General features: G+C 38.1%; 1 protein-coding gene across 7 annotated transcripts in view; it reads right to left on the reverse strand.

Moving 5' to 3' along the window:
• HS3ST5 (heparan sulfate-glucosamine 3-sulfotransferase 5) overlaps window positions 1-23,009 on the reverse strand; it is a 207,323-nt gene that overhangs the window by 13,610 nt on the left and 170,704 nt on the right. Inside the window, exon 3 of one of the 7 annotated variants that reach the window (XM_048935693.1) lies at window positions 4,821-4,949. The exons of the other annotated variants lie outside the window; for them this stretch is intronic. The gene's annotated coding sequence lies outside the window, so the exon portion shown is untranslated. The remainder of the gene's footprint in view (window positions 1-4,820; window positions 4,950-23,009) is intronic. 7 annotated transcript variants of the gene reach the window in all.

The raw sequence follows: 23,009 nt of genomic DNA on the forward strand, positions 1-23,009 counted from the left end.
GGGAGGAGAAGAAAGGGGAAAAGGAGAGACAGCTCATATCTGTGCAACCAGGTGTAACAGAGCTGCTTGGTGCTGGAGAGCTCCTTATAAACAAGCTCTCTGCTCACTGAGCAGTCCTGCTTCCCACACACAGATCATTCATCTTCCTCCTGTTGGGCATTGTGGGCTGCAGAAGTAACTGCTGTCTTGGGCTGGTGTACATGTATCCAGCTTGGCAAATATACCAGCTCCATGGATTTAAATATATTCATATAAATGTATCTAGAAAGTCAACCAAAACCTCTTTGTGCATCCTTTATTGGTGGGTCTCTGAGGCAAGAAAGATGTTGGCAGAAAGAGGTATACATTTCTGATCTTCATCAACAGTCACTTGAAAAGTTATAGACAGGCTGCTCCTTTGCTTGCAGGAAACACCTTCTCTGTCCGTTTCTTACAGAGTAACTTGAACACTTTAGAGTATTTTCATGGTCCTTCTCTTATCCTGATTTCACATTAAAGCAGTTGAATTGGCCTGTTAGACTTTATCTAACTATTCACTCCATGGAACAGAGAGAATCTAATCCTTTCTCCATGAGTGCTTTTGACTTAGCATCACTTTCTTAGAGAGGTATTTACTTATTTATTTTAATTTCATTTTTTTTATCCCGGCCAGCATAGTGTTAGACATCATATGGACTATCTACATTTTTAGATGCTGACAAATTTTAGTTGCATGGTAAGATATACTAGAGAGGATACTACAACGAAGGGCCATCATTTGCATGCCACATAAGTTAGCTGTGAATCAGTGAAAGAAAAGAGAGAAGCAATGGATTTAGCAAGATTTAAAGCTGTGATGACTTATCCAGGAACTTGAAATGAACATTGGCCTGATCCACATCTTGCCTATACTACATCTTTAGTGGCCATTGTTCAAGATATCTGTCTGGTTTAGCTCTATTTGACCTTGACACTTATTTGCAGAACCTATATTATTTTGAGATCATGGGCTGGTTGCAGACTCTGCACTGACTATTTCATACAGATGTAGAAAGTTGTTAAATAGTCTGTACAACTAAAAAAAATATTGGTTGGCTGAGAATTAACTGTAAAATATCTCAATATTTTGTTTAATTGGCTTTGAGGTGTAAAAAAACACATCCACATGTAAACTTGTATTCAAAAGCAACAAGTATATGAGAAAGACAAACTAATTCTGTTTCCCTGTGAAAATATGGATTCTACTTACAATTTGTGTAGACATTTTAAATGCGTCAAGAGACGGAAGAGTTGGTCTAACGATGAAAAAAGTATATTCAAAAATAATTTGTCTAATGGTGGGGAAAAAGAAGAGTTAATAACTTATTTGGCCAGTATTATTCAATCATCAATAGAGAAGATAGAATAATTTATAAATTTACTGATGAATAATTTATTCATCAGTTGATGGTAGGAGGAAATTAATGAAGTAAGCAATATTCAAAGAACACTTGATAGGCTCTTGGGCAGACATGGAAGGTGGGAAGGATTTAATTCTTCACCCTATGACAAGCTCTACATCAGGGCAGTGCATCACTGAAGTGCTACTGTCCTGGAGCTGTTTCTGTAGCCTGTTGATAGCAACCATCCTCGTGCTCTTCCACCTACCAAGGCCAACAAATCTGCAAATGTGCCCTCCCAGCACTAGGCAGTTTCTCTGTGTGCCTTTGGTGATTGTGGGTAGCTGTTTGGAAATTCCTCATGACTTTAATTATTGCTGCAGTCAGACTGTTTGCTTGAAATGCAAGGCAGCAAGTGCTGCAGGTGCCATTGCAGACATTCATCAGGTTGAAACCTGTTACATAGCTGAGAAGTGTTCTGTGCTTGTGTACACCAAGTAGGAAGCAGAGGGCTTCTCGCAGAAAACCACAGGACACTGCCCTCTTGTTTCCAGGCAGACTGAAAAAAAAAAATAAATTGAATCTCCAAGACAATCTTGGAAAAAAACCAACTATTTCATTGAAAGGGAAATCACCAAACCCATGAGATCCACAGCAGACTCTAAAAATTCTGTATGTGTAACTGAGTCAGGCTGTGCATGAACTCAAACAACGAAGTGCTAACATTCAAATAGTTAAAAACAACTCCCTTGACACCTCATATTTTCAAAATGTGTTTTCACAGGCCTGGTAATGTGATTGTTAAAGTAATTTCAAAGCAAATCTTATTTGAAGGTAATTTTTAGGTTTTCATGATTTATATCTTTCCAATATGGCTGAGGAGGAAGCATTGAAGTGTAGCATTTAGAAACATCCCATTGCCTTCAGACAGAATCCTCTGGTTTGCTCTTAGTCTGCCTTGTTGCCATTGAATAGATACATAAAAAATCCAGTTTGAACATTAACTGTGAGTTGCAGCAGAATACCGTTAATAAAAATATTTTCAAAATGGCTTCTGTAGTGTTATAAACTCACATTGTAATAGCTATCATAAAAACACAAATATAAACATGATAATGTGAGCAGGTTTTTTTTTTTCTGTTTTCAATGTGCTGTATTTAATAGCAGATATATGTGCAGTTTGGAATGAAAACAGATGCCCTTTATGAATAGGCTACATGGAGGAATCAGCTGGATTATATCCTCCTCTCAGTTGCTAACAGGGTTTTTCCACTCTTTGTTCCTTTGTTAACTATAATCTGCAAGCCTGAAAAAAAAAAAGAGTGGAAGTTTATGAATTATACACGGTCACAGAGTTTATTAGTGCTCCATGCTCAGACTCTTGGGATTCACTGGAGGAAGAGCTTTGAGCAATATCCAAATTTTCAAATGGGTTCTCCATTTCTTTATCTCATTCAGCTTTTGATATCATGCATAAATTATTTAGCAGGCCTACCATTATTTCGTTAGCTTGCATTGTCCTCTGGCACCATGTCTACAGAATTACATTCATTTTGCATTTGCAATTGCTAGACTTAAAAAAGAAATCAGTCAATTCTTACTTTCTTCAGCCCTCTCATTTAGTATAATGATATGTGATAAACTGGAATGAGAAAAAGAATTCCACTTTGGCCTTGAACTCTGAATATTCTTCTTGCTGCCATTTCACCATATGTAACTGAAATTTATATGGGAAATTTTTCTATTATTTTCATTTTAATTCCCCAGAAGATCTTCTCCAAAAATAATGCTTCCTGTTTTACTGTTTTTACTGTTGGCCCACAGTCTCAAAGGTGTTAGAGGTTGAACCTTCCCACCAGTATTCTATTATGTTTTGCTGCCCTGTGACAGATGGCAGTAGAGGGGCAGACTGACAAAATGGCATAGAATCTTAGAATCATAGAACTGTAGAATCCTAAGAGTTGGAAGAGACATCTGAAGACCATCCAGTCCAGCTGCCCTGCAATGAACAGGGACACCACAGCTAGATCAGGTTGTTCAGGGCCTTATCCAGCCTCATCTTGAAAGTCTCCAGGGACGAGGCATCAACCACATCAGTAGGCAATCTTTCCAGTTCTTCACCATCCTCACTGTAAAAAATTTGTTCCTTATATCTAACTTAAATCTATCCTCCCCGAGCTTGAAGCCATTTCCCCTTCTTCTATTGCCACAGACTCTACTAAAGAGTTTGTCCCCTTTTCTGTAGATCCCCTTTAGATACTGAAAGGCTGCTGTCAGGTCATCTTGGAGCCTTCTCTTCTCCAGGCTGAACAGCCCCAGATCTCTCTGAGAGATCTGAGAGTCTGTCCTCATAGGTAAGGTGTTCCATTCCATGGATCATTTCTGTATCCCTTCTCTGGATGCACTCCAACAGGTTTATACCTCTCAAACAGACATCTGACATGGAAGTACAGATGAAGCAAAGGTGGGGAATTGAATTCCTCCATGTTGAAAAAATGGCATGCAAAGACAATCACTGGCATTTGCTGTATGTTTATGGACACGAAACAGTGGATGTGAAGTGGTGAAGTGGTAGGTAGTGTTTTTCAGCGGTAACAACAGCAGTATGTCATCTTCCATCGACACAGATCATTTTTATGGGCAGATCATGTGGGCAGTTCATCACTGTCAAAAATGCATAGATAATGGTGGTAAAACGCTGAAAAACAGCGTTTTGTAGCTGAAAATTTACTCTATCAAATGGTGTTCTTTGCATCTGCAGTAGTTTCCATGGACATAAATAGGAGGCATTACTTTTGGAGTGACCGATATACATTTCTCCATATCATAAGTTTACCATGAAAGGCTTTGTGAATTATGTGCTATGCTGGTTAAGTTCAGAGAAGGAAACTCTTTTATATACTTCAAATTCCAAAAGTTTAATTTTGAAGTAGTTCATCTCAGCATCTCAGCTGCAATAGAAGGTAAATGTGGCTCTAGTTTTTTTCCCCACCAGGACATGCAATTTCTTCTTAAACATTTGTTCTACTTGGCATCCTCTTGTTTTACACTCATAACATGCTCATGTCCCTTCTTTCCAACCCTCAGCCTGCTCTGCTGAATGCCATTTTGAGGTAGCAAGCTACAAGGCAGATTTCAACATAAATGGAAATCATATATGTTGACTATAACATATATATGGGTAGTTTTGCACCTCAAGTAATGTGCTGGTGGACTGATGCTGTATCACAGTTCAGCCTGGAGGAAGACTTTATCCTCACCTTTTTGGTGCAAGAGAAGGCTCAGTCACATTGATACAATATAGTTTCCATTCTGCTGGAAAACCACAAATGTAGGCCTTCTATTGCAAAATTTGTTATTTAACCTTTTTACTTTCCTTTCTCTTTGCATTATTTGATAATTTCATTTTATTTCATTTTATTATTTTTTTGGCCCTGAAGTGTACAGGTTCAAAGACCTTACCAGGTAAATATACCCACAGAAGAGATGTCATATCATCCTCAGTAGATTTCACAAACTACACCATGCCAGAGGAACCACTCCATATCTGAGGCTCACATCTGTAGGGACTCCAGGAACAAAGCTTTTCCCCTGCAAACAGAAGCAAACAGTGTTTCCCTGCTGTGAGGCCCCTGCTGCCCCTGCTCACTCCTTCTCCACAGCTTCCTGTTGATAGGAATCCTCTGCCAGGAAAAGGTTGCTGAGCTCCTGTCCAACATACCCACTCCTCCAGGCAGCTCCACTTCAGGCTTAATTCACACTGCAGTGTGGAGGGCAGGGATGATTAAAAAGAAACAAGCAATCCACATTCACTCTTGTTGTCTTAAACCAGCACAGCTTTATCAGTGTATGCTGGAGAAACCAGACATGGAACTATGAACATGTTTGTAACTTTGATGCACTAAGAAAGAAAGAAAAAAGAAATCTGCCTTTTATCTCCTAGAACACTAACAGCTTCATTCCATCTATGAAAATAACAAATACTTGCTTTGAAATGAAGTCTACCAGCTGAATATTAATGGGAAGCACTTCTTCAGACTAGTATCTTGTATCTAATCCGCATCGTAAAAAAAAAAAAATACAATAAAAGAAAGACAGCCATCCAATTATCTCCTGTCATAGAGGGACTGCTCTGCACAGCACTGTGCAGCCTGCTACTTCTGAGTTTACTGATGGGGCTGGCCCTAGTGCTTTGAGCATCCTTTGATATTGCAGCCTCTGTAAAGATATAAATGTTACACAACAACAGCGGCTGCTAGGCTTATCCCTTGAACAAACAGTAGATAATGCAATTGAGTTTGCGTTTGGCCAAGGAAGATCTGTTCAGAAATGCATCTAATGCTACAGATAAAAATGTGGACCAGATTGTTTAGAACCAGTTTAATACTTAGGATTCTAGAGCAGGTTCTTGTTGATGCACTGATGTCATCCCTTTATCTTTCCCAACTGTGTCCCAAACCTTGATGGCATCATCACTGTGCTAATGGAACAGCACCTCCTGTCTGTAGTTGTCTTTCAGGTTGCAGCTTGAAAAAAAATCTCTCATTCCACTGATGACTTCTTCCTCTGCTCAGGGTTACCGTCTTTCCACCAGAGCCTTCCCCAGCCGGCTCATGGAAGTAATGATCAGAGACCTCTGCTGTGACTTACAGTGCATTGAGCTGTACCAACCATCTGCCTTATAGGAAGAGAGCTCTCTGACATTCCTGTAGAAGAACAATACTACTGTTGCTGATAATTAATAGTCAGCATGGATGCAAAACCATTCAAAATTGAATTAAGTCTCAATCAAAATACTTGTGTGATTTATAATTGATGTCATTTTAAATTCAATCAAGTTGCGTATCTTTTTTCACTAGATAACAGCTTAGTGATGTCTGTCTTTCCAAAGAGACTGAGACTGAAACAGAACTGTTTATTTTTGTTTTGTTTTGGGGGGGGGGGGGTAACGGGGGGGAAGGTGGGGGGAGGGGAAAATTGGTAGTTGTTTTCTTTCATTTTCTTTAAATGTAATCATTTTTTAAAGGAAGATCTCTTTTAATTAGAATTTTACAGAGAGTTCTGTCAAGCTTATGCTCCTCTGGAAGTTTATCATGACGTTTTGCAGAATGAAAGATACTCTCTGTGTGTTTACTTTTTCCCAAAGGGCCAGATGAAGTTAAAATGAGCCTTTGTGCCTGCTAGCACATACAGACCCCATGAGTCTCACAAATTCCTGCTCTGCAAAGGCTGCTGCATACTGAGAAAAGGAAATATCATTGCTTTTCTTCAGAACGTCAGATTAAGTTTTCCCTGGTTCCTCCTTTCTGAGGATCAGACTCTAACACAACATATATGGATGCTAAAAAGCCCAGATGGCTGGTTCAGCTTTAAGTTAATAACATCAGCATTCTAGTCGGATGGGGAATGTTACAGTTGTTAAGGCTGTTCGACCCTATCCTTTCTGTGTGTTGAACTAATAGTTTAATTTAGTGCTGCTGGTTTTCCTCTTACTCAAGCTTTGGGAAACTGCTGAATAACAGTTGCATTAGAAGGAGGGACAATGTACACTGAGCTTTATTTTAGACTGTGGCACTTAAGCTCTTGGAAAATTGTAATAATACAAGTAATGAGTTAACTGTTGATGCTACAGGGAAGACCTTAGTAAAAAGTCTGAGTTTCCAAATGCCTGTGCTCTTTGTAGCTCGTGACTGTATTACAGGGGGATATTATTTAAGAAAAAACTCAGCATATGGTCTGTATTATACAAGATGAAGGGAGGAATCCCAAATAAGAATGAGCATGGATCACTGGAAATTGATGCAACAGGATTTGCAACAGTGAAGCAGGAAATTCTGTAGCTCTATAAGTGAATCCCTGGAAAAACAAATAAATATTGTCTGTCACTCATTTAAGAATGATCATCAAAATGATGGGGTTTCAGCATCAGAATCTAAAAACTGGTTAAAGACATACTGTATTAACACATTAAAAAACAAATTACATCTCATTGTGTCTGAACAATCTAACTTCTGTCTCGGGCAGAACCAACATTAAACCTTATGGACTGACCTAAAGAAAAGAGTTACTTATGCTTTTACCTACAATAGCAGAGAGGTCTTTCTACTTAATACCTGGTGCCCTGATCAGTTCTCCCTGTTTATAATAAAAACTACTTTTTTTCTCCCACTGTTTCCTTATTTTCCTGAATGGCAGTTAAAATTGGCAGGGCACAAATATGTATCTTTTCCTTGCTATTTCCTTCAAAATATGAAGAAAGGCAAAAACTGGCTCTGATATGTATGTTCCAGTTTTCCCAACAAGGTGACATATTTCTGTTGTGAGTCTAAAACTGTGATTCTGAAGGACAAGTACTGTCATTTCAGCACAGCTCCAGAGCATGCTGTTCCTCTCTGAAGAGAATTCCTATCAGTCAATAACTGCACTTCTCAATCCCTTTGTAAAAGATGTAGAAAACTCATTACATTCTTCTTGCACTGTTTTCCTTAACTGAATTATATTTGCCACTGTAAAAGACCTATTGATTAATTCATTAGATCTTTTGTTCTTTCTGCAGATTAATATCGGACTTTTTTTTTTTTAATCTTGCCTTCTTGTACAATTTTCAGTCTGTTTAAGTATTCTGAAAGCTTTGTAGCATTTTTTTAAACTTTTCACTTTGTTTGTCCCTTATGTATCACCCTGAGCAGGGGTGAAATCACACAAGCACTCAGCAGCTGCCATCCACAAATAAGTCTCTCCTCTGTAGGGTGATGTCTGGTGCAAAGATGACAAGTGTCAAAAGGATTTGTCACTCAGAAAGCTGATATCAGGAACACTGGGCCAAAAGTTTACTCCAATCTTGAACAAGACTGGGTTATAGTATATGTGATTTTTATTTTATTTTATTTTATTTTATTTTGGTCTTTAGCAAAAAATATTCTGACAGTACTTCTTGATTCTCATCTCTTCTCTGACTGGAGCCTTGGGAAGGCAGTCTGGGTGTGAAGCTGCAATAAATCCTGAGGACCACAACAGAGGCAACAAGAAGACAATTAATATACCAGTGTGATTATGTGGTGGTTAACATGATGGAGTAGAGGGAGCAAGATGCAATGCTTAATTATACAAATTCTCCTCGGTCAGTGCCCTAAATGTCAAAAGTCTAACCAGGTGATTTAATAGAGACAGCAATCGACTTCAGAGCCACACACTGAATAGTCACATTCCTTTGGATGGTAGTCTTAAATCACTAGTTCAGACTGCACTGTTCACACTGCACTGAGCATCTAAGCTTTTCGCAATCTTTCTGACTGCATGCAGCAGTTTTCTTGTCGATGTTTAGACACGATTGACATAATTCAACAATCAGGCTTATTAGTTCACTTTGTAACTACATAAAACTCTGACAATGATTATCCCAGTTGACTGAGGACACGCCTCCTGTGACACAGTAAACAAATATAGCAAAGGAGGCTCTTTCCAAATGATTACTTCAACACTCTGATGCAAAGGTAAACTTCTTTCAGCAGCTCTGAGCTACATCAAGTCTTAATGAATCCTGAAGTCCTGAATCCCCAGCTCCATTCAGCATGGACTACAGTAGCTAGAATTATATGGCTGTAGCCTTTTCTCCCATCTCCCATTATAACGCATGCTGCATTATAATGAAAGCACTTATTAACCTGCCTGCAAAAGAAAAATATTTCTGAAATTTGGTTCCAAAACCTACCAAACTCCTTAGAGGAGTGCTTTTTTCAATAAATCAGTGGGAAGAATCTTCATGGGAAGAATAGGTAACAATAACTAAAAAAATAAATCAACCTGCTCATTAACCTGCTTGCAGAGAAAATCCACTGTACTCTAAAGGTTAGGATCTAAGACAGTTCCTCAAATCAAATGAATGCCGTTGTCCTGTTCTCTTCTGTAAGCTGTACTTGGGTCGTCTATGGACATATGTAGGGGATGTTTTTCGGTTGACCGCAAACATCAGCTCTGATTTATATGGAGAAAATAACACATGGTATTCCCTGGGGAAAATGTCATTACCTTAGTTTTTGGAGCATCTAATTATGATAAGCCTCTATCACACTCACCATCTACCCTAATTATCCAGGGAATTGGCAGTATTTAACAATGAAGGAAAGAGTGCTCCAGTGTCCAATTAAGGTTTTCTTTGAGGATTAATAAATCATGTCTCATCAGCATCACTGACCCAGAGGTGTTAGTCTTCACCTTATCATTCTAATCTTGAAGCAAAATTCTGCAGATCAAGAGCTACAGAATTGTTGAGTTAATTGTTTCATTAGGTTGATGAAGTCTTTATTCCCATGTTCGATAATACACTATTCCCTGAGCAACTATGCTCTCTAATGCAGAGCAGAAAACAAAATAATATGAAAAGTGCCATAGACATTTGTTGCAGGTGACTGGTGGCTTGGACTCTGCTCTGTATCTGGCTGTTTTGGTATAATTGCTGATGTTAAATTATGCACGGCAACAAAGCACTGTGATAGACGATAACCAGTCAAGAGAGGTTTTAGCACATCTAAATGCAGTTGCAAAAGGAAGTAAATCATGTAGTCAATAATGGAAAGAAGTCTTAGCAGTTATCTGCTGTAAACAATATCCTTGATTAGAAGGCATAAACAATATTGTTTTACTTAATAGTAAGAATCCAGATATTTCACTGATAAGAGATTTTTTGTTTGTTTGTTTACAAGCCTACAGCAATCATGGAGAGCATTGTAAAATGTGTTAGAATCTGTTCCTAACCACTGCAATAAAGGAGAAATCAAATTTCAACTGCTTTCTCAGTGTATCTGCATTATTTGTCTTTCTAGGTAATCAGATGCATTAGATTCTTTTGTCATGAACATTTGCAAAAAGTACTGAGCTCACAGTGAAGAAAACATTTCATAAGCATTTATTTTTAAACATTTCCTCTTCATCATTTGAGCTGAGCAGGAGAGGAAATAGAAATTAATACCTTTCAGGACATAGATCACATAGTTTTGTCACTGAACAAAGAAAGAGGGCAAAAGACATGATTAAAGACAGAATAATTTCATGGGGTGAGTACATGAGAGAAAGGAGGTAGGCTGGACTGGTGAAAGACTTTTGAATTTGTAGTCTTTTTTCCTCTTCACTTCATTCTTCTTTCCCATTGTCTGCCTCTTTTTCTTCAACAATAAATGCAAAACTCTGCTTTCCCTCTTGTCATTCAGTCACAGCCCCAAAGCAGAGGGAAAGTAAACTCTTCCCTCATCCAGGAGAGAGAGACTAAAGATCCTGTGTTGGATTCGGCAGCACAGCAGCATGTGCTTGAAATAAAGCAAGAATTAAATGAAGGTTAAATTGTTAGATGAGAAAAAAATGAGTAACATTTTTTCTGAAGCTCAGGTAAAGCCTCTTCTTTTACATACTGAATTCATTCCCAAATAACACACAAACAAGAAAAGAAAATTAAATGGCACAACTGCTAATGCTGGTTTTCATAAAGATTTCTCAGAGAAAGTGCATCTCTGGGACAGTTCTCAAGATTTTTCATTTTCTTTTTTTTTTTTTTTTCTTTTTCTTTTTCTTCTTTTATTTTTTTTCTTGAAGACATTTCAAATAGATTCATTTTAGAATAAGAACAGAAAAGCTAAGTCTACTCTGTGTCATTTGCTAAGAAATGGGATATACCATTATATTTCCTTCAAATCACTGTGTTTGTAAAAAAAGATAAGCAACTTACAAATCAAAGCATGCATCTAACATGTCACTTATATGGTTATTTTTACAAATAAAGTTTTGAGACTACTTGATGATTCTCTTTTCCCCTACTTATCATCCTTTCTCCCCTTCAACAATTTAGTATTCAACAAAATGCTGCCAGGCATACAGTGCTCCCAAGGTCACTCCACCATCCTCCTTCAAGGTCCCCATTAAAACTCTCTTGTAGTATAAGACTACTAATAAAACAAAATTAATCCTACCTTACCCTCCAGCCTAAGAGGATTCAAACTCACATATCTCACCTCCCAGGAGAATTACAGCTTCTCCAACTATGGACTGCTGTTTTTATGTATGCACAAGCATATGTGAATGCCCAGAGATAGAGATGGACAGAGAACAGCACTGCTTCTAAGAAAGCTGTTTTATTTTACATTAAATAATTAAGGATTTCTTGGGCCACAGAGCAGGACAGAACCTGATCACAGAGCAGCAATTAGGGCACTCAGCAGGAAAAGTGAAGAGTAGGTTTTTGCTCTTTGCTTCCAAGACTACTTGTCATTTAAACCGGTCACTGCTCTGATTTAAACATGTAGCTGAGTTTTTTCCCCTGCCTGGTTGATGAAGTGTGTGAGCCCTCATATTTCAGCTGACTGCTTGGGTGCAGCAGGAGGGCTTCCAGAAAAAGAGGTCTTCCCTCACTTGCTGCACTGGAGCAGCTTCTGGTGTTGGGTGTTCACTACAGCATCATTTCATCAGGTTACTGCCCTGTTGAGTTACTCCAAAATTCAAGCAGTGTCTCTGAAAGCTCAGAATTCACTTACAGCTGTATTACTGCTGTACAATCTATGCCTCTTACTTAATTCTTAAGAAGAATAGAAGAAACAGATATTTACAAATCTTTCCAAAATTGAATGAAATCACATTTTTTTTTTTAATATTGTTCTTAGAAAAAAAGAAGTGTGAAATAGCACTGGAAAGTGTGAAAAAGCACTGTGTTAACAAAATAAAATCATTTATTATTATTTATTATTTAATGTCAGATTTTCCCCATCCATACATTTTTAAAATAGATCCAATTCACTTAGTACTTTGTAAATTTCTTTTATTGTAGAATTTCATCAAGAGATTATCTCTGCACATTTTGTACAGAACTTTTTTTTTAAAAATCTTCTTTTATATCCTTCTGTCTGAGTTTTCATAATAATAATAGTAATGATCATAACACCAATTGAAAGCAACCAAGGAGGATGCATGTACAATCTGAGCATCACTGTATCACTGTCCTTTCCTGCTTAGTCATGAATTACATCGTTTGTACAAGAATATATTAACCCTGTTTCTTCTATTAAAAAAAAGGAGGAAAGGAAGGAAGGAAGGAAGGAAGGAAGGAAGGAAGGAAGGAAGGAAGGAAGGAAGGAAGGAAGGAAGGAAGGAAGGAAGGAAGGAAGGAAGGTAATGCAAGCTCAACAAATATTGTATTTGGACTACCACTCAGGGATCACCCCTTTCTCTTCAGCTAGCCTTCATCCAACAGAGAGGTCCTTGTAGGGCCTCTTGTTGTAGCGTTCATCTTTCCAAAGAAAAATTTGTGTCATGTCTACTCCAGATAAGTACATGTCTCCTTGGGGACTGCAGGATTCCCTTTCTGTCCTGTTCTTGTCCTTGGCTCTTGTTGAGTGTAATTTATAACAGTATATGCTTTTATTGCAACCAAAGATTTTTTTTCTTTTTTTTCTTTTTCTTTTTTAATGAGTTTACTTTGCAAGTATTGGACTGCAAGCTCAGCCTGGCAAATTTGTCTTCTCTAACATTTGATTTCTTCTCTTTGCCATTTATTTTTCTTCACCTAGCTGTTTTTGCAGAAAAGAAATTTTGTCAACATAGCTGCTCTCAGCATGGTGTCCATAGTACCTCAGTAAAATAAAAAAAAAATGATGTCTGGACATGTGTAGTCTTGCGGAAAACAGTCCTACGTTACTCACTGTCAAGTCTAACAGTATAGCTAACAGTATTTCTGAGGGGTGGTGCTCTTCAGGAAATAAAAAGAAGGGGAAAAAAAACAACAGAGAAGAAGAAGAAACAGAGAAGAAGAAACAGAGAAAAAGAAAATCAATATTGACTCTTGACACATTTTCATTTACATCCCTGCATGGCTTTCAGTCTGGTCACAAATCAATATGCAGCTTTTAACACTGCTCAACTAGTTTGTTCTTTGTAAAAGAAGAGAGATTTGCCTCAAGTGGCTTGTTTTTCCCTTTGGGCTCTGGGCAGACTCTCCACCATTAACACAGTGTGATTCTTTGAAATGAAGTTGAGTTTATTTGACTGCTCTTTCTGTGAATGATCAGAAGAGCTTGAACTGTAATATTAATCACACAACACTTTCTTCATCACCACTTACAGTCAATTGACTTTGTACTTAGTGAAAGCGTCTTAAGCAGCCAACTTTAATGCATCAGAGGGTAGGAAGTCAATAGGAGGAAGAAAGATTTATTTTCAAAACACACAGTATACAGCCTGTGGAGCTGCTGCCTCAGAAGCTCTGAGCACTCTATCACACCGCAGATACGCTATTGCATGTTTGGTATTTACATGACGAAGGCATCTGCATCACCTCAGTTTTCTTGTGGAATCATACTCCTCAATCAGCTGCAGCTTTTCCTTCAAGCTCATGTTTACTTGAGAGATAAAGGAACCAAGTAGTTCAAAAACTATTTAGTTTCAGTTGAAGTGTCTTCAGATTTCAACAGAGAACTTTACTGACTCATGAAGAAGATACCTTCTGTTTCAGCTAGACAGATGACTGCTACTCAAATGCCAGGCATATGTCATGCTAATAATAATACCCAGATGCTTAACAAATGCCAGTTTGCCTAGGATATTTTAATAGCCACTTCCTATTAAATGTGAACCTTCAAAAAACATGCCTTTATTATAGATAGAATTTTGAAGATAGATATCTACATGAGTACACATGACTAGTGATAAACACATTAACAGTGTTGTTTTTTTTGCCCCTGAAGTCTCAGCACACCAGTTTGGGATATTTCTAGCACATCAAGCCTCCACAGAATCCTTGCTGTTAAGGAAGTGCAAGCAACATTGAAAACAAGAGCCCAGAGGATAGATTTATTAAATGCAGTAATTTTGTAGTGTTCTTTGCTAGAAGCAGATTCTGTAGGAAAATACATCATGCCACAAAATGGGCATTCGTGACCTTTTTTTTTATGGCATATTTTAGACATGCATGACCAGAGAATTCCAGCTTGTGTAAAGAATACAGATTGCATTGCTTTCTTGGGGATTCTCCTTAAGTAAAGAGAATTCCTCAGTGGTGTGAAAGTAAATCCTAGAACAAGTTAACTCTCTGTCTCCAGATTTTTCTTTTTCTGTCTAATTATCTACATACATAGACACATAAAGTATGGCAAATTTATAAATGCTCATATGCTGAACAAGTTACAGATCACCTTGTTAAGTAAAACTGTTTTGCTTCTGTTTTTCCTGTGAGTGAACTGAAGCTGATTGAAGTGATAAACTGAGTATCATTTGGATGAAACACACTGAGCATATTTCACTTGAAACAGATTTTGCTGGTTATGAATTTTTCAAAATTTCCATTGACTGGCCCAAATTATGTGAAGCAGCTGTCAGTCTCAGACCGTGGAAATCAATTTTTATTTGACAGTCCAAGTTTTCTTGACATTTGTCTCTAAGGAGTTTCGAGTTACGGGACAACATGTGTTTTCCAGTGGAAAAGAACAGACTCAAAATAAGAATAAAGAAGGACTTTCAAGGACACTCACAGAGAGAAATTAACAAAGACGTATTCTGTAAATCTGTATTCTTTTTTTTTTTTTTGGGGGGGGGGGGGGGGGGGCTTAAAAACTTATTGTATCAAATCAGGGAAGAAAAACAAGTAAAAATAATGGTAAAATTAAAATATATCCAGATTTTAATATGGAAATCGATTTTGCATGTCATCGGTTTTGCACAGTACTTTAGACCTCAATTCCTAATTTAAATGCAACATGCACTTTTTCTCAACTTTGTCCCTTGACATTTACAAAATAGTAGGAAGAACTCAAATTAATTGCTTAATTAAAAAGCATAAAGTCATATTTCCTGTGGAGCGGATCTGTTTCAACACAACTTGTACACCATGTACTAGTACCAAACACATACGACTTGTACCACTACTCACCAAAAAGTCCATTAAATGTCAAGTCCATAAGCACACTCCAGCTGTTTTGCACTGCTCCACCAACAGAGGCTGAGGTAAAATACCCCTTTTTGGAGGGATTGGCTGTCATACAACAGCTACAAGTGCAGACAACGCACAATACAGCACAGAGCAAAAGCAGTGGGAGAGTGTGAGCCAAGCACTGCTCAGCAGCCAGCTCTACCCTATCGGGTAGCAAAATGTGGGCACACAGTGAAGGTTGCAATGGGTCTGCTCAGCACACACACACCCCTTTCTGAAATTCCCCCCGTTCTACCTACTTAGACAAAAAATGTGAGAATCATCTTTATTCTGAATTCACAACAGATATAAAATTTCATACCCATTATTATAACACTCGCAGCTCTTCTGATTTCTTTTATACACCTTGTAATTTAAAAATTCTTCCTGAATACCTATCATACAAAATAAGAAATGAGTATTATATCTGTTGGTAGGAGAAAATCTAAAATACAAGATCACCTGAGTAATTTTACATTTGTCAGTTAAATGGGCCTTCCCTTATTACTGAGAAATAGAATAGCAATGTAGATCTTTCCCTGGGGCAGAAGATAATTGCTGCAGCCTCACCGCTATGATTTCCCCAATTTACAGAGAAGTAAGTGGAAAGAAGAGGGAGCTGAAGCATTTTTGATTTTGCTCATCAGATCAATGGCCAGGAGATTGTAGAGCCACACATCATTTCCCACTGGATCAGTGAGCAGGTACCATTAACTGCAGCTGCAATATCACAGGGTAAAGTGGAGAGAGGTAATGGGCACACAAAGCTGGATACTTGGGTATGGAGGACAGGGAGAAACCAGTGTTGTCTTAAAGTTCACAGCAATATTGAATTAAGCTCAGTGTAATGGATTATTTCAACTCTGTCCTAGTTCAGAGGTATAGTGTAGTACAGATAACGCTAGGCAGAATTTTAGTGGCCTTGGGGTGAAGATAAATTGTTCCAAGTCTCTTGAAACCGTGCCTAGCACTCTCTCTTGGAGACCACATCTTTGAAATGCAACATACGTTTAAGTGGACAATCAGAGTTCAAACATATGCATTCAGACTGGTAATTTCACAGAGGACTCCATTTGGAATGAATAAGAACATGAGGATAAGGCCATGGGAATCTTTCACCATCTGTGATAATCATTCAGAAAAATCCTGGCACACAATCTGCAAAAGACAATTCTTTCTTGAGGTTATGATTCCAGGATTTATTTTGAGGTTTCAAATATTACACTTTTTATGCCTTATAATTGTTCTTAAAAACAGGTGATTTTTTTGTGGCATAACTCTTGGAATGAGTTGCCATTCAATAGAAACCACTGCACAAAAAATACTCTGCTGTCAGGCTCAAGGCAGCACTTAGGTCAATTTCCAGTACAGCACTCAATGTAGGCTGCCCTTTCAAATCACAGTTCCCAAAATGAAAGATTAAAGACTGTAAAATCTGCCTAAAGTACATTCTGCTGCTGCTGCCCCTTCACAAGGATGAACCTGCCTCAGCACTTGCTGTGCTACCTCCAAGTAGGCAGTCAGACCCTTGTTTCCAGGACTACTATTTCCCATAATAGTGAGGGAGTCTGCATCAAGGTATTCCTAGGAGTTTCCAAGGGAGCCCAAAGCCTGCTGAGTTGCTTATTTCTAGTCCTTCTCTCTTCTGGTGTAAAATGAACAAGAAACAACTTATGGCAATATTAGAAGAATATTCCTGATAGGAAAGTTAGTTCCTAATCCTCTCAATTAGTGATTGAGTTATGCTCAGTACATGACACTTTCATGTTTGCATGTTTTAAAATTCTTACATAAAAAGTACTTAATCAGTTCATGTTCTCCATCATTTCTTTTGACAGCACATTCCACTGGCTAATCATTTATTCCTGAGTCAGTTGCAGCTTGCAGCACGCTGGTTATTAATCAGATCAGGCGTTGTCTTCATTAACACTGAAATTCAACTGGAGAAAATCATCCTATTTCAACTAGTCTTATCCCAGTACAGAGGTGAATGTAGATGGAATCAAACCACTTCCAGACCTGAGGTCTGTCCTCTGAGGGCATGCAAAGGAAAGTCTTGTTGATGATGCTGATTTAGTTTTGTCTAAAGCTTAAAAATGCAACAAATCCAATCGTCAGACCTCATAGTCCAAAGACAGTAAATACACAGACAGAGGAAAAATTTGAAAAGCATATTCTTTTTCCTTTATTTACTACTGTTAAAAAATTCTTGATATTGAAAAATTTGCATTTGACTAATTACTTCTTATCAGCATTAGAAATAGGTTCATTTTGTGTGAAGTCTTGGGTGGTAGTTAGGATAGACAGTTACGCACTGGAAAGATGAAGAGAGAGAAGGCTTCGTGGAGGATTTGAGTTGTAGGCAATCTTGGACTGTTGTATCGTCCTGAGAGTCAAGTGTCTACCACAGCTCCTCTCTGCACAGGTTGGCACATCACCTGTTCGCAGTACAGGCACAACCCCTCCCCTTTTCTGTTGGCCCCATGTACCAGCTAGTGACCTGCCATGTGTGACATACAGACTTCTGTAGCAGGAAAGAATCTGCCATGTTTTGCTGCTCATCAAGGTCTGTGTGCTCACAGCAGCCCAGCAGCAGGGCTGCTCATCAGCAACACATCCCTTTCTGACCTTTCAGCAATATGATCTTCCTTTGAGATGTTGCTTCCTTGTGCATAGAAAGGCAGACAGGAGAGATTTGCCTTCAAAAATCCAACAAATGGCTATCTATCTATTTTAATAACGCTGGAATCATGACAGGAGGCTGGTCTACATGAGTGTTATCAGTAGGCACGGAAACAGATAAGTAAATGCAAAGGTATAGACGGATGTTTCATTTTCTGTCCTTGCTAAGATAACTAAATCACTTTAGCCCAAATAAAAGTTACAAAACAAAATAAAGATAGCAGACATGCCTACCCATGCATAAGGGAAATGTATTAAGGTAATATTTTAACCTACTTTTATGCATTAAGTGTCTTTAAAAGACACACAGTTAACTGAATTCTGGATTGGTTCAGAGCAATTAAAAACAGCTCTCTGTAGAGTAGTGACAAAAATGTAATAACAACTCTACAGAGTCCAGGCACTAATAACCATGCCTTTCTTTCCCTTATGCTTCTCAGGAGTGAGAGATTAGGACAGCAGTTCCTACCACAAGCAGTTCTATGAATTTGCGAGCAGAATATTACATCTTTATAATCAACAAAAGCATTTTAAATATCCTCCTAGAGACACCAGGTTAGAGAGTTGGGCTGTACAGTATAAAGTGTGTATGCTTACTTTTCCTATGTGAGCATTTTTTCCACAAATTTCCATAAAAGTTGCCCACAAAACCACACGTGGTTGGATACACAACTTCTTCAGGCTATGGGCAGGTATTGTACATTCTAGCAGACCTAACTATATTTTATATGTGGTACCAAAAGATGTTAAAATCACGAAGAATCCTTACCATTGTCATATCCATCATTACATTTGAGATCATAATCTGTGGCCTTGGAAGAAATTTGCACTCATATAGATAAATATGAGTTCCTTTAAATAAGGGTGAACTTGTACATTTTCCTTGTTGGGAACAGCCTGAATAGCTTAGAGAGGACTAGTTGGCATATGCCCCAAGCAGGTGCCAAAGAGCAGAAGAGCAACTAGTGAACAGCCACAGAACAGTATTTGAGCTTGTAACCTGGCACTCTTAGTGCTATTGGTGCAGCCCATGGTACTTGTGTGTGCAGAACTGCTCTGCTCCATACTCTGCTGCTCCTACTGGTTCTTGCCTGCTCCTTTTGATTTTAGATTTGTCCCCAAGGCTTCCTTGTTGGGCTGGGATGCTGCAAAAAAAATTTTTTTCCTCAGACAAAAGCTTTCTTTTTTCTCCCAATAAAAGCTGGTCTTGGAGTGTGAATACTAGGTGTAAACAAGTCCCAGGGGACGAGTAGGGAAGAAAAAGACTATTCTGAGATAGGAAGGCCCTTATAATGGAGATAAGCATTCCCATGATCATATGATGCTGACTATCTCCCAATGAGTAAAAACTTCCAGCAGTCAGTTCAAGTCCTCCACTGAGATCTTGGATCTTTAATGAAATCAGATAATATGCAGGCTGAGGCAGATGAGACAGAGAAAAGGAACTGGACTTTCCATCCACATTTTGACCTTGCCTGAAAGAATTATACTACAACTATCAAGTACAGTACTATCATCTTTTGGCACTGATTTAGTGAAAGATTCATATTTTATTACCTACCACTAACTTTTACACAGATAGTGTCTTGGGGAATAGGCATCCAGTATTTGTATGCATCCGATAAACATAAACATACATGAAACAGATCTTTTGGAAGAAATACAGCTATGCTTTAGCAGTATCACTGTTCCACGAAATAAAAATTATCTTCTGTTTACCAAATCTAGAAACAAACATGTTGAGGATCTTCAAATATGCTTTTATAGGAAATAAGGTTGTGAAAGTCAGGGAATTACTTTGAGCTCAATTATTGAACTCTGAAAGGATAAGACTGAAATGGCATGTTCCCTTCCTTATATTTTTCACACATAGGCTTTCTCTTAAATCTTAATGAAGTGCCCAATCTAGCTTTGGATAGCTCTGGACAGAGATTTACTCCCCCTTCCCTCCCCCCTTTTTTTTTTCTTTTTTTCTGAAGAAGGAATTTATTTATTTATTTATTTATTTATTTAGTATTAGGATTAGCTATTCATAGAGTTGTATTAACATAACAAGATATAGTAGGGATACTTAAATGAGGCACCATCCCTTTCATACTGGTATTAAACCATGCAGAATGATCTAATTATCATGAATTTAGCAAACTAGCAGGTGTGTGAGAACAGAGTAGGGTACGTGGGGTTGTGAGGGTAAAACGCTGCAGAAGCTGCTAAATGAAGGCAGCTTGCACTGCCACACAGGACCACAAGAGCTGCAGATTCACCGTGTTGCTGGCGCTGTTACAGCAGTATCACTGCTCTCTACAAATTTATCGAGAGCAGAGCATGTGCACTTGAGGCCAGTAGACGGAGCTCCACTGGCAACACCCTGGAGGCTATGCTTTAATACCTAGCTGATCCCTTGGTGCACAAGGATACTGCGTCTTTTTGCTTCCTGCAAGGAAAACAACTCCGAACAGAATTACCATGCTGTTTCTTAACAATAGTGTTTTCCATTTCTGTTTCTCCCATCCCTTGAAATTGAAGCTGGAAGCAGATTTTGGAAATGTACTATAGATAATTCAGATATCCAGTTTGTTACAGCCTTCTCCATATGTTATTAAGGTCCTGTCTCTCTGAGTGATTACTGATGCCTACCAGTCCCACTACAGTTAACAACTCAGCAACTACTCCTGCAGTGCTTTCTTTGCAGCCCACCTTCAAGGCAACTGGAATAGAAAAAATCACATGTATGAGTGCAGAATGTAGTCCACAGATTGTAGTTTTCAGAAGACAGCTGTTTTCTAGCAAAAAATTGTGAAAAACTTGTTTGTGGTGAAAGGATGAGATTAGGGTGATGAGATGATGAGATTGTAATGGTGCAAATTCCTAGAGTTTTTCCTCTGTGAAAAGTAGGAAAGTCTCAAAGGACTACATTTACGTATGTATATATGCATGTAGATGTAGTACTAAGGGACACAGTTTAATGAGCAATATTGGTGGTAGGTGGACAGTTGGACTAGATGATCTTAGAGGTCTTTTCCAACCTTAATGATTCTATGGTTCTCTATAAAGATCTGTATATATTTAAAAATACCTGCCTTGAAAAATCATATCTGTATCTATTGAATTCTAAAAACACTTCATCCTTACGTCATTACAAGATCCACTGCAGTGATATCACTTAATTTGGTAGTCAACAACATTTTTTGCTGGTAGCTGTACTTGGGTACACAATAAAAGGTCTCCTATATTTAAAGTGAATAGCTCTGCTGAAGTGCTCTTCAAAGTTTCAACATGTGATATTTTTTTCTTTATCTCTTATGTCATTTAAATTGGTATGTCTTAAGAAATATGTATATCTTATCAGAAAATAATGTAGTAGAGTGTTGATTTCTAATACAGATATTCTGCTTCTCTTTCCAGTCTTCAGGTTCCCACTTACTGTCCACCTGTTTTCTGCTGTCCCTTTGTAATTATTTTCCCTTGTACTTCCTGACACGATGTGCTTACACTAATTGGACACCTAAATCACAGTGAGTAATTTGCATGTGGTAGTCTGTAGCTTTAAAAAATGCCAAATGTTGCCAGCTGGAATGAAAAAAAGGTGTTCAGACAAGGGAGAAAAGGAGGGTGTTTTAATAACAGGACATAGAAACCCTGTTAAGATCTGTTAGCATTTTAACCATTTGGATAAAACAGATTAATGGCATTTGGATAAGACGTAGCTGGGAAGTAATGTCTTCTACAAATTCTGCAGTAAGAATGAGATATTCTTGAAGCTGAATTAAAGGTGACATTTCCATTTGAACCACACCTGCTGCTCTTACAAGGATAATGTTTCTTGTGTCCTCAGTAAGGACTGTTTTTTCTTTCTCCTGTGCATTTAAAACTTATTATGGTACATTTGATAATATTTAATGAATTTAACTTTTTTTTTTTTTTTTTTTTTCTCTGAAGCCTCATTTCCTAGATGCATGTGATTAAACAGGAGAAATAGAAGAATCCCACTCAAATTATCAGCAGCCTATTCACATGTTCTAACAGCCATGGAGAACAGTTTGTAAACGTTATGGAAGTGTTCTCCAAAAGAGAAAAACTGCAAGGCTTAGAGCCATTGTTTTTTCAATAGCTTTTAGCAACGTTATGATTTTCTGGGGGTGTGATTTACCTCTCTGAATCCAAGTAAATTCTGTGTCAGAAGGCAGCTCTTCAATGGGCTGTGACTGAAAGGCTTGGAGGGTTTGGGTAAAGGAGAATCCTGTTCCTCAGTTCTGGCATCAGAGGGTATCTTTTCAGTACCCAGCATCCCAGAGGACAATGAGGTGTGGGAGATGGAGCTGCCCATTGGCAGGGCTCCCATGAAAGAAAAATCTGTAGAGCTCTGGGGCCATGGAGATGCTGAGCAACAGTTTCAGCTTGATGTCTGTGGCTTAGTGGTTATGTCTTTTGGAGATAATTCAGGCAAATGTAAGTTCCTTTTTAGTCTTTTGATGTCAGATCTGCAGTTTTAGATAAATAAATTGGTAATAACATCTGACATCATCAACTTGTTAATGGATGTTTTATCCTCTGGCACCAATATTATCTTTTATGCACTATATACTCTGTCTCAAAAAGAAACTACAACACCATGTACAATAAGATTTAAAAAAAAGGAATAGCAGAATATGATGGGCATTAGCAGGGAAGGATGGACATTGCATTTAAGATACTTCATTAAGGCTCAAGACATTCAAGTCCTGTTTCCACTTTGCCTAATGATTACCAGCTGATTGGAGAAGTGACTAAGCATATTTGTTCCTCAGCACCATGTCCTACAATATTTCCTTTCTTCATCTCATCTAATTACATTCAAACTATTCAGGTTAGGGACTTTCTCTAAAATGATTGACTTAAAGAGACCTCCTGTACCTAGTGCACTGGCTACATCTGCACTAGTAAATTAAATAATGACATCATACTTTAAATAATACCAATTGCAATAATTAAATGGTGACATCAAAATTAAAATAATGACATCGCACTTTTGATAATATTAGTTTCAA

The sequence above is a fragment of the Lagopus muta genome, chromosome 2 (genome assembly GCF_023343835.1).
Source record: "Lagopus muta isolate bLagMut1 chromosome 2, bLagMut1 primary, whole genome shotgun sequence".
Classification (NCBI taxonomy): Eukaryota; Metazoa; Chordata; class Aves; order Galliformes; family Phasianidae; genus Lagopus; species Lagopus muta.